The 15,776-nt window shown below is 45.4% G+C and overlaps 1 long non-coding RNA gene across 1 annotated transcript; it reads left to right on the top strand.

Moving 5' to 3' along the window:
- Positions 1-3,809: 3,809 nt before the first annotated feature.
- LOC135897319 (uncharacterized) lies at positions 3,810-5,258 on the top strand. Its single transcript, XR_010563014.2, has 2 exons — positions 3,810-3,908; positions 3,973-5,258. It is a non-coding gene; the product is annotated as an uncharacterized lncRNA (long non-coding RNA).
- Positions 5,259-15,776: the final 10,518 nt, after the last annotated feature.

The raw sequence follows: 15,776 nt of genomic DNA, 5'->3' as shown, positions 1-15,776 counted from the left end.
TCTCAGCAACCTTCGGTTTGCCGATGACATTGTTCTATTCAGCAACAATGCAAACGAGTTACAACAAATGATTGGAGACCTTAACTGAGAGAGTGTAAGAGTGGGGTAGAATATTAATATGCAGAAGGCGAAGATGATAAATAGTCGGGCAAAGGAACAAGACATCAGGATCGCCAGTCAGCCACTAGAGACTGTGAAGGATTTCGTTTACCTAGGTCAAATAATCACAGGGAACACTGATCGTGAGAAGGAAATTCACAGAAGAATAAAAATAGGTTGGATCGCATACAGCAGACATTGCCAGCTCGTGACTGGAAGCTTACCATTATTATTGAAAAGCAAGGTGTGCACTCGGTACATTTTGCCAGTGGTGACATATGGGGCGGAGACTTGAGATCAAGTTAAGAACCGCGCAGAGAGCGATCGAACGAAGATTGCTAGGCATAACGTTAAGAGAGAGAAATAGAGCGGTTTGGATCAGGGAGCGAACGGGTATAGACGATATTCGAATTGACATCAAGAGGAAAAAATGAAGCTGGGCAGGTCATGTAATGCGCCGGTTAGATAACCGTTGGACCATTAGGGTTAGAATGGGTACCAAGAGAAGGGAAGCGCAGTAGAAGACGGCAGAAAACTATAGATGGTGCGATGAAATTAGGAAATTCGCGGGTGCTAGTTGGAATCGCTTGGCGGCAGGACAGGGGTAATTGGAGATCGCCTTCGTCCTGCAGTGGACATATACATGATGATGATGATGATGATGATGATGATGGAGGTGGTGGGCCCCCCCCGAAAAAAAATCCTGGGTACGTGCCTGCAACACTGCATTCACTAGAGGCGCTTTTCTCCCGCTTTGAAGCATCGAATAAACTTCATAGTGAAACCATACCGGTTAAAACATGGCTACAGAAAAGGGATATCTTTGTCTCTTCTGTTAACTGTCGCCTTTGTGGCGTGTCAGAGATGATTGAACATTGTTTTATTAGCTGCACCGACGCCATACTATTTTGGGATGTCCTCCAACGGACTTAAAAAGACTTTGACATCAACGCTCATACTGTGCAATACCTGCTGCCGACCGCTGATAATAGTGCACCTTTCGATATGTTTTTTCTCATCGGAATGCACAGTTTGTGGAAAACGCGAATGATGGACCGAAACGCCGAAACGGTTGTACCTACAAGGGTGAATTTCATCCAAATGACACAACACCTAAAGCAGGTTTATGATGGACTTGATACTCAGCCGGGCTGGTACCCCATTTTGGTGAGGTGTCTATCCTTACCACCCTTCTAAAGTGAAACCACATTTCTACCAACAGTATGAACGATGCCTTTTCTCTGAGTGACTATCATTGTGCTCTTCATTCTCTGACTATGCACAACTGGTGAATATCGGGTTGTTGCTACTGTAATAAATACCATGAAAAAAAAACCTATGGCTCAGTTGTAGCGTCTCTGTCTGACACTCCTGACACCCTGGTTCGATTCCCACCCAGCCCATATTGCAAGTTGTTTTTATTTATGAATTGCCTTCCGCAATTTTTCACTCACAGCCAACGCCGCCGACGACACCGGCTTTTCTGCGACACGAGCTCCTTAACGCTGTCGCGTTAAATGAAACGACAGTTCAGTCCAATCTTCGTAATATCTTCTTGGGGTGCGACATGTCCACCGCGAAGTAATTTCTTTTCCACCGGTCGAGTTCAATGCTTGAATCCGAGGTGCTAACGCGCAATGTATTGTCTCCAAGCGCTTGGTAATGGTGAAAGGCCCCTCGAGCTTTGCGAGTAGCTTCTTGCCCAGACAGCTGCCGCCTCTTCGCACCCACACCTCGTCGCCGATGGTGTACACAAGGGCAGGTCGACGGCGACAGTCTTAATGGCACTTCTGTTTTTCTTGCGCTTGCGTGGCCTTTTCTTTCGCCACGGCTCTGACCTGGCAGGCGACCGTGCGACAGCCAGAGCGTGTGACGCCAACGGGAGCATCTAGCCTGAGGACCACTTTCAGCTGGAGCAGCTTCCTATATACGATTTCACAAGACGTCACACCAGTAGACGTCTGCAGCGCTGTGTTAACCGCATATCCAGCTGCCGGAAGGTGGACGTCCCAATCGGTCTCTCCGTTTTGTTGTACTTTTGTATAGTCCTGCCTGAAGGCTCTAATTTGTTTGCTCAGTAAGGCCATAGTAAGGACGTTTGCATGGGGATGAAACGCGGGTGTATAGTGATGTTGCACCCCCGCCGTGGAAAGGTACTTTCGTAGTTCCAGGCTGCGAAATGTTGTAGCACGATCTGATATCAACTTCTTTGGTAAGCCATGCTTCCATTCAAACCTGCGTTTCAGAAAACCGACAAAGTGAGCAGATGCCAGGAATAGTACGGTTGCCACTTCCACATATTTGGACAGGTAGCCCACAGTTACAATGATGTAGCGGTTTCCAGCAGTGGTGGTGGATAACGGTCCTGTGTAGTCGATGCAAACCGTATGAAATATGTGTTGGGGTATCTCAACAGTTGTAAACAACCCAGGCTGGCAACCCGGCAGTCGCTTAAACTGTTGACACGTTTCGCAGCTGGCGACGTAAGAGCGCACATTGCTGTGCATCTTCGGGCACCAGAAGCGTTCTTATAGCTTGCGGAACACGGCTCGTTGGCCGATGTGCCTTCCTTCTCCCAAGTAACCACGGATATCCGTGGGACGTCCACCATAAGTCCCAACGTCCATCCATCCGGATATCCAACACGGACGTCCGTGGGACGTACAGGAAAAGTCCATATCCTGTTTGGATGTTCGAAGGACATCCCACCGGGATGTCCATGGGACATCCCATTTTGAACATCCGCTGGCTGTCCATAAATAGGCATGCCCAGGATATACACTAGTGAGTTATATATAAACTAGCATAAATATATTGCCGGAAATTTTAGTTTGTTCATATTATATTTGTTTATTTTTGTTCTCTATCGGACACAGTTCATTCTTTTTTCAAAGCAAAATAAATATATTTCCAACTTGATATAAATTCTGCCCACTTTAACATCGCAGTATTAAAATACGATTTTTTTTTCTATCGGTGGGTCATACAAACAATTTGTAGTTTGCTTTAAAAAAATGCTTGTGGATGACTAGCAGAATATATAAGCGCCCATTTGAAGCCACTTATTCGACCTAGAGCCAAGCACTCAAGTTACCCCTCATTATGAAAAGTTCCTGATCATAGAGTTTTGGTCCTGACCTCCGAACATGTAGGTTCAGGTTTATCATTGAAACAGGAAGTAAAACACGTTGTTGGGCTAGTTGGTGCATTGTATTAAGAAAAAACCAGCAAAAAAAAAAAGACGGACACAGGAAACATACACAAGACAGGCCTCTTCCAACCTCTTTCCTGTCTTCTCGTATGTTTCCTGTGTGCGCCTGTTCTTGGCTGGTTTCTTAAAACAGGAAGTTGTCTGCAGTGTTCAATTGTGCATACAATAATATCATTATAGGTAACAAAAACAAATCTCAAAGGCTACGCTTTTGGTGGCTGCATGCGTTGAAAGCGATTATGAAAGCTATAATGCGTCAGAGCCGCCATGCATTGACAGTAATCTCAAAGGCTATGTTTTTCTGGCGCTGATAGCTTTAGCAGAAACTAAAAACTCGAAAATCAGATACCGAATATTCCCAGAATAAGTAAATATTTCACTGTGTAATAATAGAATATTTTAAAAACCTATTTATGTTTGCGTAGATGCGCGTGGAAGTGTTAGAACCTTGGCAAAGCAGAACGCTGCAGTCATCCAATCCAATCCAAGCTCTAGCCATCGTCGCCACGCCATTTTTCATTCTGCGATCGTTTTAAGGGCAGCGGAGCAGCGTTTGTCACCTTCCGTGCCCGCCGAAGTCTCCTACTCAGCTACCAAGGTATGACAGCTACATCGATTTCTTTTTTAATTCGTTTGGGCATTGAAATGTGTTTTCTTCACAGGTGCCAGGATGCCTAGACTGCGGGAGAAGCCGCACGCGCGAAAAAGAGCGTCGCTGGAAACAAAGACGATATTCGAGGACTTCGGATCTCGCACCGGCAGCCAGCAGTCAACAGCTCGAGAATTCGCAAGTCTAGAACTGTGCAGTGGCGCGTATACCCCGCACGCATGCATTAACATGTGCGGTCGGGCTGTCCCTGCAAACATTTGTACGCCTTGTGATGCTGGTCGCTGCACCGAGGCGACATCGGAAGTTCAGGACGGTGGTTGTGACACTACGCGCACTAAGGACAATGTGCCTTGCTTCCCTGATGGATGTACTCTACGTGACGCTTCGGATGGTTCACTTCGCTGTGAGAACGGAACAGGATCCCTTAGGAGTGGTGTACGCACAAGTCAATGCGGGTTTTCTGGTAAGCAGGACCCCGGAGTCTACATTTTCTTTAGCTACCGCGGACTCTTCATCGGCGCCCTTTGATTCTCCTGGCAAAGAGCTTCTCCTGGCTAATGCGCTCATGATCAGAGCTGTAGCCGTCAGTAGCGGCAAGATCGCCTGCTGATCTCTACGAAAATAAAAAGCTCCTTTTAAAAAAGTGAAGAATATATTAGTTGTTTTTATCTACAAGTTTGTTTAATATCGTGAGAATATGGTCACTACGGCCACGGCGGGGACATTGTAAACGAGAGTACGCATTCGATGGCCAAGTGAGTTTTAATAATTGTAAGAACGCACTACGCCACGAGAAAGAGCTATTGTTTAAAGAAAGTGAAGAATATATTGATTGTTCTTCACTAATAGTTCGTTTAGCCACGTCAGAATGTGGAGACATTGGGAACGAGAGTACGCATTTGACGGCAAGTTGACTTACGAGAACGCACTACGTCGCGAATAACATTTAAGCTGCAATACCATTAAGCATGTCCGAAAGTTTAAGGCATTAGCCAGTTAATGTCATTTTTTGTGCCCGTGTCGCAGAGTGCTAGTGAAGTGATGTAGTCAAGATTAATTCCTTCATGTCATTTCTGTTGCTTTCGCTGCTTAATAATGCTAATTGATGTATTTTTGCTCTTTCTTTTTATTCCATGCTGCAAACTCAAATGTCAAAGCAGGGTGGGCAATCAGTATTTTTGTTCTGCTGTTCTCTACCTTGTGTTGTGCTATTGAAATTGCAAGTTTTCTTCTTTATCCGTGTATTTATTTGTTCTTTGAACAGTACGCATATATCTGCTTATTGGTCTTTTTATGTATATGTATAAGGTGACAATAAACGTTTAATTGTATTTGGAAGTAGGTGTAAGTTCATTTCTCGTTTATTTAAAACAAGAATGCATTCAAGCATTAGACCGATGTAATATATATAATGGTCCGGTGCTTGAATGTGTCCCGGCCACTATTGTCGCTTCAAGGCATGTGTATATCTGGAATATCCCCGGGAAGACACACACACACACACACACACACACACATATATATATATATATATATATATATATATATATATATATATATATATATCCTGAACGTCCCCTGAATGTCCATGCTGGATGTCCGCGTCGGACGTACTACGGATGCCAAAGCGGTTACCTTTGGATTCCCCAGGGACGTCCCTCGGACGTACGTCGGACATTCATGGATATCCCACGGACATCCCGAATATCCAGAAAGGACGTCCGTCGGACGTCGCCCGGATATCCGTGGTTACTTGGGCTAGGTTATCATGAATGGCTCGCAGTACTGTGCAAAAACATTTCGGAACCGCCAGGAGGTAACGTTCTTCCGGGAGGTCCTTCTGCGACTGACGGCGGTACCAGTACACCATTACTTGTATATTACAAACATCGGGTTTGTTTCTGTGCCAGTTATAGAGGCGTCTTCGAAGTATTTGGTCAGGGCAGCGATTGCCTGTGTGAGTGCGGCGAGGTCGCTAGAAGCCGCATTCGCGGGAGGAGTGTTGACCATCTGGTGGCGATGCTGAGGTCGCTTGCGGTACTGCACAGGAAACAGAGCCCAAGGGAGCTGTACGGCGTCCCTTGGCGCCGAGGTAGTTTCCATATCAACGGCAGTTCAGTCACTGACCTGCGCTGTGTTGACGGTTGCAGACAGCGTGATGGCCTGGACTGGAGCGGTGGTTAGCTAAGTTGCCGAAGCCAGTGTAGTAGAAGCAGTGGGACGCAGAAGTGTGCGTCGGCTACTCAACACGGTGTCCAACTGCAGGTCGTCCAGCAGAGGTTCGTTAGGCGGCTGTACCATTGCAACACGATCAAGGAGACGCGGAGACACTACCCGTTCCTGGGCCAGCTGTTCTAATTATCTGTCACCTCCTCATCCTCGCTCTACCCGAAAAGCCACCGAGCTCCGGTGCCGTTCTTCCACCTCACAATACATTCAATATAATCCCGTAAGGATTTTTAATACCCGCTGCGCTAGCGAGTACGTGGCTACATCATTTTGCCGCTGAGACCGTGGTCGGGGATCACGTCGTGTTACAATCATCGGCATTAACTTCTGAGGTAGCCTTCGTGCAGGTGCAGCGGTGGCGTAGAGGTAGAACACCCGCCTCGCGTGCAAGAGGTCCGTGGTTCGCATCCCGGTGCCGGCAATTTTCCACCGGATTTTTTTTTTAAATCCGCGTGTTGATAAAATTGCACAAACAGGCCTGGAGTGTGGCCTGATCCCGGTAACCAGAACCGGCAACACACTCCCTCACCAGAGCAGGATTGGCCACCCTGGTGCAGTACTTGGCCACAACCTCCTATATGAATGCAACAGTCAAACCCCGGCCCTCAGTCCCCAGCAGCTGCGAAGCAACTGACCACGGCGGCGGTCAGACCTGCAACGCAGCAGAGGGTGCTAAGAATCACTGGCTCCGGACAGGCCGCCAATGGAATATGAACCTGGCAACGTTTAACGCTAGAACGTTATCTAGTGAGGCGAGTCTAGCAGTGCTATTGGAGGAATTAGAGGGCAGTAAATGGGATATAACAGGGCTCAGTGAAGTTAGGAGGCCAAAAGAAGCATATACAGTGCTAAAAAGCGGGCACGTCTTGTGCTACAGGGGCTTAGCGGAGAGAAGAGAACTAGGAGTCGAATTCCTGATTAATAAGAATATAGCTGGTAACATACAGGAATTCTATAGCATTTACGAGAGGGTGGCAGGTCTTGTTGTGAAACTTAATAAGAGGTACAAAATGAAGATTGTACAAGTCTACGCCCCTACATCCAGTCATGATGACCAGGAAGTCGAACGCTTCCATGAAGACGTGGAATCAGCGCTGGGTAGAGTGAAAACTAAATACACTATACTAATGGGCGACTTTAATGCCAAGGTAGGCAAGAAGCAGGCTGGAGACAAGGCAGTGGGGGAATTTGGCATAGGCGCTAGAAATAGCAGGGGAGAGTTATTAATAGAGTTTGCGGAACAGAATAATATGAGGATAATGAATACCTTCTTCCGCAAGCGGGATAGCTGAAAGTGGACGTGGAGGAGCCCGAACGGCGATACTAGAACTGAAATAGACTTCATACTCTGCGCTAACCCTGGCATCATACAAGATGTGGACGTGCTCGGCAAAGTGCGCTGCAGTGACCACAGGATGGTAAGAACTCGAATTAGCCTAGACTTGAGGAGAGAACGGAAGAAACTGGTACACAAGAAGTCAATCAATCAGTTAGCCGTAAGAGGGAAACTAGAGGAATTCCGGATCCAGCTATAGAACAGGTATTCGGCTTTAACTCAGGAAGAGGGCCTTAGTGTTGAAGCAATGAACGACAATCTCATGGGCATCATTAAGGAGTGCGCAATAGAAGTCGGTGGTAACGCCGTTAGGCAAGATACCAGCAAACTATCGCAGGAGACGAAGGATCTGATCAAGAAACGCCAATGTATGAAAGCCTCTAACCCTACAGCTAGAATAGCACTGGCAGAACTTTCAGAGTTAATCAACAAGCGTAAGACAGCTGACATAAGGAAGTATAATATGGATAGAATTTAACATGCTCTCAGGAACGGAGGAAGCCTAAAAACAGTGAAGAAGAAACTAGGAATTGGCAAGAATCAGATGTATGCGTTAAGAGACAAAGCCGGCAATATCATTACTAATATGGATGAGATAGTTCAAGTCGCTGAGGAGTTCTATAGAGATGTATACAGTACCAGTGGCACCCACGACGATAATGGCAGGGAAAATAGTCTAGAGGAATTCGAAATCCCAAAGGTAACGCCGGAAGAAGTAAAGAAAGCCTTGGGAGATGTGCAAAGGGGGAAGGCAGCTGGGGAGGATCAGATAACAGCAGATTTGTTGAAGGATGGTGGACAGATTGTTGTAGAGAAACTGGCCACCCTGTATACGCAATGCCTCATGACCTCGAGCGTACCGAAATCTTGGAAGAACGCTAATATAATCCTAATTCATAAGAAAGGAGACGCAAAAGACTTGAAAAATTATAGACCGATCAGCTTACTGTCCGTTGCCTACAAACTATTTACTAAGGTAATCGCAAATAGAATCAGGAACACGTTAGACTTCTGTCAAGCAAAGGACCAGGCAGGATTCCGTAAAGGCTACTCAACAATAGATCATATTCACACTATCAATCAGGTGATAGAGAAATGTGCGGAATATAACCAACCCTTATATATAGCTTTCATTGATTACGAGAAAGCGTTTGATTCTGTCGAAACCTCAGCAGTCATGGAGGCATTACGGAATCAGGGTGTAGACGAGCCGTATGTAAAAGTACTGAAAGATAGCCACCGTAGTCCTCCATAAAGTAAGCAACAAAATCCCGATAAAGAAAGGCGTCAGGCAGGGAGATACGATCTCTCCAGTGCTATTCACGGCATGTTTACAGGAGGTATTCAGAGACCTGGATTGGGAAGAATTGGGGATAAAAGCTAATGGAGAATACCTTAGTAACTTGCGATTCGCTGATGATATTGCCTTGCTTAGTAACTCAGGGGACCAATTGCAATGCATGCTCACTGACCTGGAGAGGCAAAGCAGAAGGGTGAGTCTAAAAATTACTCTGCAGAAAACTGAAGTAATGTTTAACACTCTCGGAAGAGAACAGCAATTTACAATAGGCAGCGAGGCACTGGAAGTCGTAAGGGAATACACCTACTTGGGGCAGGTAGTGACGGCGGATCCGGACCATGAGACGGAAATAATCAGGAGAATAAGAATGGGCTGGGGTGCGTTTGGCAGGCATTCTCAGATCATGAACAGCAGGTTGCCATCATCCCTCAAGAGAAAAGTATATAATAGCTGTGTCTTACCAGTACTCACCAACGGGGCAGAAACCTGGAGGCTTACGAAAAGAGTTGTACTCAAATTGAGGACGACGCAACGAGCTATGGAAAGAAGAATGATAGGTGTAACGTTAAGGGATAAGAAAAGGGCAGATTGGGTCAGGGAACAAACGCGAGTTAATGACATCTTAGTTGAAATCAAGAAAAAGAAATGGGCATGGACAGGACATGTAATGAGGAGGGAAGATAACCGATGGTCATTAAGGGTTACGGACTGGATTCCAAGGGAAGGGAAGCGTAGCAGGGGGCGGCAGATAGTTAGGTGGGCGGATGAGATTAAGAAGTTTGCCGGGACGGCATGGCCACAATTAGTACATGACCGGGGTTGTTGGAGAAATATGGGAGAGGCCTTTGCCCTGCAGTGGGCGTAACCAGGCTGATGATGATGATGATGAAACGTCGCAAGGCACACAAACGTTCGCGCGCATAGGACGACAGTCACGTTAGCGGAAGCTTTAGCTCGGGTACTCCTATCAAAATACATGTAAAAGATGAATTCGTTTTTCTCGGCAATCAGTGTATCAAATTTGACGAGGTTTGTTGCATTTAACAGAACAACTGAAAATATAGTGACTGTTTGTTTTGAATTTTCGATTTAGGTCGTCAATTTTTTATTAAAAAATTGTCAAAAACCGGAAACTTTCTTAAAACGAAACTATAAAGTTCACAACCCTGTATTATAACTCGGCAATGCAAAATGATACCACAATTCTGTGAATTAGATATAATAGTACATATAAAGCGGACAAAACTGATATGTTACACATGAATCTAAAGAAAAGTACTAACACAGATTTTGCAGTACCCTTGTAAACAATGTAAAGATTCACGTAAGATATCAAATGACATGTCGAATCTGTCCGCTTTCAATGATTTAGTTGATGCCATTTACAGAACCGCGATATCTATTTTTGATACAGAGCGATTATTTTTGTAAACTTCGTGCTTCTATTTTTTTCGTTCTTTCCAATTTTCGAAAATTCTTGTAACAAAATTCAGCCCCTAAATAGAAATTCCGCTTCCAACAGTCACTAGACTTTCTCTCACAAATGCAACAAATTTCATTAAAATCGGCCCAGGGGTAATTTCAGAAAAACGTTTTTGCGTTTTACATGTATTTGAATAGGCCGCGTTGGGCCTGAGCTAAAGCTTCCTCTTAACGCATGTGTGAGGCGTACATGCAACCACTGCACCGTTCTGTACTTACGAATTCTCAGGCCTTTGACTGCTGGCTGCCGGCGTGTGATACGGCGTTCCCCTTACTTTAGGGCTTGTTGGCACCTGTGGACATATGTTCCCATAACCCAATGGATCATCATCATCATAACCCTGGCTACGCCCACTGCAGAGCAAAAACCTCTCCCATACTTCTCCAACTACCCCGGTCATGTGCTAATTGTGGCCATGTTGTCCCTGCAAACTTTATCTCATACGCCCACATAACTCTCTGCCGCCCCCTGGTATACACTTCCCTTCTCTTGGAATCCAGTTCGTAACCCTTAATGACCATCGGTTATCTTCCCTCCTCATTACATGTCCTACCCATGCCCATTTATTTTTCTTGATTTCAACTAAGATGTCATTAACTCGCGTTTGTTCCCTCACCCAATCTGCCTTTTTCTTGTCCCCCTTAATGTTACGCCCATCATTCTTCTTTCGATAGCTCGTTGCGTCCACCTCAATTTAAGTAGAACCCTTTTCGTAAGCCTCCAGGTTTCTGCCCCGTAGGTGAGTACTCATAAGACACAGCTGTTATACACTTTTCTTTTGCGGAATAACGGCAACCTGCTGTTCATGATCTGAGAATGCCTGCCAGACACACCCCAGCCCATTCTTATTCTTCTGATTATTTCAGTCTCATGATCCGGATCCGCGGTCACTACCTGCCCTAAGTAGATGTATTCCCTTACCACTTCCAATGCCTCGCTACCTATCGTAAACTGCTGTTCTCTTCCGAGACTGTTAAACATTACTTCAGTTTTCTGCAGAGTAATTTTTAGACTCACCCTTCTGCTTTGCCTCTCCAGGTCAGTGAGCATGCATTGCAATTGGTCCCCTGAGTTACTAAGCAAAGCAATATCATCAGCGAATCTTAAGTTACTCTGAATACCTCCTGTAAACACGCTGTGAATAGCATTGGAGAGATCGTATCTCCCTGCCTGACGCCTTCCTTTATCGAAATTTTGTTGCTTTCTTTATGGAGGACTACGGTGGCTGTGGAGCCACAATAGATATCTTTCAGTACTTTTACATAGGGCTCGTCTACACCCCGATTCTGTAATGACTGCATGACTGCTGAGGTTTCGACTGAATCAAACGCTTTCTCGTAATCAATGAAAGAAATATATAAGGGTTTGTTATATTCCGCACATTTCTCTATCACCTGATCGATAGTGTGAATATGATCCATTGTTGAGCATAGCCTATACGAAATCCGGCCTGGTCCTTTGGTTGACAGAAGTCTAAGGTGTTCCTGATTCTATTTTCGATTACCCTAGTAAATAGTTTATAGGCAACGGACCGTAAGCTGATCGGTCTACAATTTTTCAAGTCTTTGGCGTCTCCTTTCTTATGGATTAAGATTATGTTGGCGTTCTTCCAAGATCCCGGTACGCTCGAGGTCATGAGACATAGCGTATAGAGGGTGGCCAGTTTCTCTAGAACGCTCTGCCCACCATCCTTCGTTACCTGATCCTCCCCAGCTGCCTTCCTCCTTTGCATAGCTCCCAAAGCTTTCTTTACTTCTTCCGGCGTTACTTGTGGGATGTCGAATTCTTCTAGACCATTCCCTCTTTCATTATCGTCGTTGGTGCCACTGGTGCTGTATAAATCTCTATGGAGCTCCTCAGCCACCTGAACTATCTCATAAGTGGTGATATTGCTGGCTTTGTCTCTTAACACATACATCTGATTCTTGCCTATTCCTAGTTTCCTCTTCACTGCTTTTTAGGCTTCTTCCGTTGCTGAGAGCATGTTCAATTCTATCCATATTATGCTTCCTTATGTCAGCTGTTTTACGCTTGTTGATTAACTTAGAAAGTTCTGCCAGTTCTGTTCTAGCTGTAGGCTTATAGGTCCTGCACGTCAACAGCCTCAAATTCCGCCATTACAACATGTGCCCTAAAGCGATTAATTAAAAATATAGTTAGCGTGATTTTTGAAATGTTTGTGAAATGTTTGTGCACTTGCGACTTATCCAGAATGTAATGTCGACCACTTAAAGGTAACCCTGTTGATGAAGCGGGACACACTTGTATCTGCGACAAAAGGCCTTAAAAAATGAAACAAGAAAGAAGTACCCGGTATACGTTAATTATGGGGTTTTATGTGCCACAACCACACTTTGATTATGAAGCATACCGTAGGGCATGCCAAAAAATTGGACCACTTCAGGTTTTTCAACGTGCACCTAAATCCAAGTAGACAGTTTTCACATTTCGCTCCCATCGATGCGGCCTTTGTGGCCAGGATTCGATCCTAGCTGTGACCTCGTGCTCAGCAGCCCAACATCATAGCCACTAAGCAACAACAGCGGGTCGGATGCGGAAAAAATGTTGACTCTGGTGTGAGTGAGCGCTGCGAGAGCAATTACACCTTGCCTTTGATCTTAGTTGAGGTGCTGGGCATGTATCTACATGCTTGCATAGATTACCGCAGGCTAAACGCGAAGACTAAAGGTAAGATTTATCCTATATTAAACATCGAACAGGGCATTGAGAAAGTTAGTAGTGCCCGATTCATTCCTACCCTGGATTTAGCTCAAGGCTGCTGGCATGCATGTTCTGCTCACAGAATGGGCTAGCAGATATTCTACCTTAATAACTCCGTTGGCAATGTTCCGCCCTAAGGTCATAAGCTTCGGTTTGAAAAATGCACCGTACTGTTTTTCAAGTCTTATGGAGAAGGTGTTGCGAGGACAGGAAGAGTTCACCTTGCCTTACTTAGATGATGTCGCGATACATGCTGCATCCTGGTCGGAGCATATGCAAGATCAGGGCAGTGTCGGCCCACTTGGTGGCGCTAGCAGAAGTGATCTATCCCGGTCATGTAATCAGACAAGGCTGTCGCTGTCCCTCTGAGCTAAAGGTGGCTGCAATACGACATTTCTCACAGCCACGCACAAAGACCTATATCCGATCTTCCTTAGGGGCTGCAGCGTACTATCAGCAGTATATCCCTAGGTATTTTGAACTAGCTAGTGCTCTAACGGATGCTCTTCGAAAAACTGAGACAGAGTGTCCTCAGGGCCGAAAAAAAGAATTCCTCTTTCAACGCCCTGAAGAGCGCGCTGACGACTCAGCCCATGCTAAGATTGCTGGACTACACGAAAGGATTTGTGGTTAAATGCGATGCAAGCAAGCGAGACATGGGCGTACGTCGTACTGTGCCAAAAGGGTGAGAGCGATGAGAAACACCCCGTGCTTTATGCAAGTCGAAAACTCACTAGTGGAGGACAGGCGTACAGTGCTACTGAGAAAGAATGCGCATGTCTCAAATGGGCTGTTAAGAAATTGGGCTTCGAGCTTGCTTAAAAACGGGCTCGAAGTTCGTCATTAAAATGGACCATTGTCTTCTCAAGTGGTTGCAGACAGTGTCTAGCCTAAAGTGGCCATCTCCTGCACTGGAGTCTCGCTTTGCAGCAATATTCTTTTGAGATACACTACAAAAAGGAGGCTCTAGGAGGAGGCTTGAGTCGAAGGCTCTAGATCGAGAATCAGCTTCAAACGTTTCATGAAACTCGTTTATTTTTCTTGACGTAGGAATAGAACGGTCTTACTTTGATTTACGCAGTTTTGTTGAGTCATGTCTTGTGAAGCGTATGATAAGCTCATGTATGTATTTAGTGCTGCTGTAAGTGCTGTAAAACTCTCACTTTTGAGTGTTAAATAAGCCTGGCAGAGCTCAGCAAGAATTTGTCTCGCACTTGTTGACTGAGCGGCTGAGTCTCGGTGTAGTTCTTCCGATGCGTGCAATGAACAAACCACTGTTATAGACTCTTCTGAGGCAGCTAGACTTGGACGAACATGTAGAGCGACGTGGTAAAACGCCCGGAGTGTTTCGTGCTCTAGAATCATCATCATCATCATCAGCCTGGTTACGCCCACTGCAGGGCAAAGGCCTCTCCCATGTTTCTCCAACAACCCCGGTCATGTACTAATTGTGGCCATGCCGTCCCTGCAAACTTCTTAATCTCATCCGCCCACCTAACTTTCTGCCGCCCCCTGCTACGCTTCCCTTCCCTTGGGATCCAGTCCGTAACCCTTAATGACCATCGGTTATCCTCCCTCCTCATTACATGTCCTGCCCATGCCCATTTCTTTTTCTTGATTTCAACTAAGATGTCATTAACTCGCGTTTGTTCCCTCACCCAATCTGCTCTTTTCTTATCCCTTAACGTTACACCTATCATTCTTCTTTCCATAGCTCGTTGCGTCGTCCTCAATTTGAGTAGAACCCTTTTCGTAAGCCTCCAGGTTTCTGCCCCGTAGGTGAGTACTGGTAAGACGCAGCTATTATACACTTTCCTCTTGAGGGATAATGGCAACCTGCTGTTCATGATCTGAGAATGCCTGCCAAACGCACCCCAGCCCATTCTTATTCTTCTGATTATTTCTGTCTCATGATCCGGATCTGCCGTCACTACCTGCCCTAAGTAGATGTATTCCCTTACTACTTCCAGTGCCTCGCTGCCTATTGTAAATTGCTGTTCTCTTCCGAGACTGTTAAACATTACTTTAGTTTTCTGCAGATTAATTTTTAAACCCACTCTTCTGCTTTGCCTCTCCAGGTCAGTGAGCATGCATTGCAATTGGTCCCCTGAGTTACTAAGCAAGGCAATATCATCAGCGAATCGCAAGTTACTAAGGTACTCTCCATTAACTTTTATCCCCAATTCTTCCCAATCCAGGTCTCTGAATACCTCTTGTAAACACGCTGTGAATAGCATTGGAGAGATCGTATCTCCCTGTCTGACGCCTTTCTTTATTGGGATTTTATTGCTTTCTTTATGGAGGACTACGGTGGCTGTAGAGCCGCGATAGATATCTTTCAGTATTTTTACATACGGCTCGTCTACACCCTGATTCCGTAATGCCTCCACGACTGCTGAGGTTTCGACAGAATCAAACGCTTTCTCGTAATCAATGAAAGCTATATATAAGGGTTGGTTATATTCCGCACATTTCTCTATCACCTGATTGATAGTATGAATATGATCTATTGTTGAGTAGCCCTTACGGAATCCTGCCTGGTCCTTTGCTTGACAGAAGTCTAAGGTGTTCCTGATTCTATTTGCGATTACCTTAGTGAATAGTTTGTAGGCAAAGGACAGTAAGCTGATCAGTCTATAATTTTTCAAGTCTTTGGCATCCCCTTTCTTATGGATTAGGATTATGGTAGCGTTATTCCAAGATTCCGGTACGCTCGAGGTCATGAGGCATTGCGTATACAAGGTGGCCAGTTTCTCTAGAACAATCTGCCCACCATCCTTCAACAAA

The sequence above is a fragment of the Dermacentor albipictus genome, chromosome 2 (assembly GCF_038994185.2).
Source record: "Dermacentor albipictus isolate Rhodes 1998 colony chromosome 2, USDA_Dalb.pri_finalv2, whole genome shotgun sequence".
NCBI classification, from domain to species: Eukaryota; Metazoa; Arthropoda; class Arachnida; order Ixodida; family Ixodidae; genus Dermacentor; species Dermacentor albipictus.
The sequence above is the reverse complement of the archived record's forward strand: the minus strand, read 5'-3'. Positions and strand labels throughout refer to the sequence as shown.